Raw genomic sequence first — 2,913 nt, forward strand, 5'->3', positions numbered from 1 at the left:
GTGCACACCGATTTCACCTGGGTGCGCGCGCAGCACCTCGGGCGCACCGGGGTGCGCGCACAACGCCCGGGTTGCACCGTGGCCTGTGTGCTCGGGGCGCCTCGGGTGCGCGCTCGGTGTCGCCCCCGCGCGCGCGGTAGTGCGGGCAGCGCACCCCGGCCCGGCCCGGCCCCGACGAGAACGCAAACGGGCAAAAGGTTTATTCAAATAGCATTGCGACGCCCGGCGAAAAACTAAGAAAGGGTGCAACACCGGGACTTCCCGGGAGGTCACCCATCCCAGTACTACTCCGGCCCAAGCGCGCTTAACTGCGGAGTTCTGATGGGATCCGGTGCACTAACGCTGGTATGATCGCACCCGTTATGAGCTTGTCGCAGTGTGTACTTAGCAAACCGCGACCCACGTGCGAATCCACCCCGGCCACCCACCCCCGTCGAGGTGCACACCCTCCCTCGCGAAGTGCGCCCCGTTCGCCAAGTGTGAGCCCTGCCCGGGTGCGCGCACCTTGCTAGGGCGTCGGGTGTGCACCCGGCCCGGCCTACGTGCGTGCACCTGGACGGGGCGTCGTGTGCGTGCAGTGTCCCGTCTGCAACGCGGTGCCCACACACCACCTCGGGCGCAACGACCTGCGCTCACATGTGGGCCGAGTGCACCTTGGTGCATGTTCGGGGCGCCTCGGGTGCACGCTCGATCTTGCCCCGGTGCACCAAGGCGCTCGGTTTGCCCCGGGTGCGCACTTGGTGCAAGGTGGGCACCCAAAATAGGGATCAAGCACCAAAACACAAGTTTCGGGATGCAAAATGGGACCCAAGGACCACAAATGCGTTCCAAGACCCATGATGGGTCCACGAGAACAAAAATGTGTTCCGAGACTTAATAAACAAATATTGGGTTTTAGGAGAAGAAACATGCTCTGATGCCCAAAACGAGAATCGACCCCGAAAAGGCCACAGGCCAAAAGTGGGATGCGAGACAAAAAAAAATGGGACCCGAGGACCAAAATTGGGTTCCCAGGTCGAAGACAGGGCAACCAGACAAGAAACGACCTCTAAGGCTCGAAATGAGTCCCGACGACTAAAACTTGACAAGAAGCACCCATCAGGCACCCAACTCGACACCCATGGGATGCCGACCCACCCGGGCTTCCACCTAGCACACCTTGGCACCCACCCACCCTCGCACCCAACCTCGCACCCAACTTAGCACCTTTGAACCCACATTGGCACTCACCCTGACCCTGGCACCTTGGAACCCACATTGGCACTCACCTTGACCCTGGCACCCACCTTTGCACTCACCTTGGGACCCACCCTGGCTCCCACCTCGGCACCCACCCAGACACCCACCTTGGTTCCTTGGCACCCACCTTGGATCCTTGGCACCCACCCCGACACCCACCTTGGCACGCAACTTGGCTACTTGCCACCCACCTTGGCTCCTTGACGCCCACCCCGACAACCACCCCGTGACCTACCCTGGCTAGGGTTGGTGCACACCCACCCTGGTGCCCACCTTGGCACCCACCCCATGACCCACCTTGGCACGCACCTTAGTACCCACCCTGTTACCCACCCTAGGACCCACCCCGTGACCCACCTTGGCCAGGGTGGGTGCACCCACCCTGGTGCCCACCTTGGCACCCACCCATCCTAGCACCCAGCCTGTGACCGGGCTTGGAACCCAACCTTGCACCCGTCTTGGCCAGTGTGGGTGCGCACCCATCCTGGCACCCACGTTGTGACACACCCTTTAACCCACGCACCCTAGCAGCCACGTTGGCACCCACCTTGGAACACAACCTAGCAACTTGGCACCCACCCCGTGACCCACCTTGGCATCCACCATAGCAGTCGCCCACTTGGCACCCACCTTGGAACCCAAGTTGGCACCCACCTCGGCACCCACCTTGACACTTGTGGACCCACCTTGCCACTCACCCTAGCATCGACCCATCCTAGCACCCACCCTGGCACCTTTGCACCCTAGCACTCACCCATCCTAGCACCTAACCTGTGACCCACCTTGACACTCACCCTCGCACCCACCTTGGAACCCAACCTAGCACCCACCCACCCTGACACCAACCCTAGCACCTACCCACCCTTGCACCCACCCTGTGACCCATCTTGGCACCCACCCATCCTACCACTCAACCTATCACCCACCTTCTCACCCACCTTGGCATCCACCTTAGCACCCACCCACACTGGCACCTTGGCACCCACCTCGGGCAAGGTGGGTGCACACCCACCCTGACACCCAATTTAGAACCAACCGAGCATGTTACCCACCTTGGCACCCACATTGCAGCCCACCCTAGTACCCACCCTATGACCCACATTGGCATCCACACCCTAGCACCCAGGCACCTCGACACCCGCCTTGACACGCACCCTAGCACTAAACCTGTGACCCACCTTGGAACTCACCCTAGAACCCACCCACCCTGTGAACCACCTTGGCATCCACCTTAGCACCCACCCACCTTGGCACCCACTCTAGCACTCACCCATCCTAACACCCAACTTGTTACCCACCTTGGCACCCGCCCTCGCGTCCACCTTGAAACCCACCCTAGCACCCACCCACGCAGGAGCCCACCTTGGCACCCAACCTAACACCCACGCATCCTGGCACCCAACTTGTGACCCACCTTGGAACCCACCCTAGTACCCACCTTTGAACCCACTATATCACCAACCCACCTTGGCACCCACCCTATGACCCTCTTTGGAATCCACCCTAGCACGCACCCACCCTGGCACCCACCATGGAGCGCACCCTAGCACCCACCCACCTCGGCACGCACCTCAACACCCACCTTGGTGTGCGCACTGCGCCAACCTCTCAAAGACCCTATGTGGTGCGCTCCAAAGTGTACACCTTTGGTGCGCTCCAAGGTGCGCACCTTTG

General features: G+C 61.6%; 1 non-coding gene across 1 annotated transcript; it reads right to left on the minus strand.

The window, feature by feature from the left end:
- Window positions 1-240: 240 nt before the first annotated feature.
- LOC131872925 (5S ribosomal RNA) lies at window positions 241-359 on the minus strand. Its single transcript, XR_009370985.1, has one exon. It is a non-coding gene; the product is annotated as a 5S ribosomal RNA (ribosomal RNA).
- Window positions 360-2,913: the final 2,554 nt, after the last annotated feature.

The sequence above is a fragment of the Cryptomeria japonica genome, unplaced genomic scaffold (genome assembly GCF_030272615.1).
Source record: "Cryptomeria japonica unplaced genomic scaffold, Sugi_1.0 HiC_scaffold_889, whole genome shotgun sequence".
NCBI lineage: Eukaryota > Viridiplantae > Streptophyta > Pinopsida > Cupressales > Cupressaceae > Cryptomeria > Cryptomeria japonica.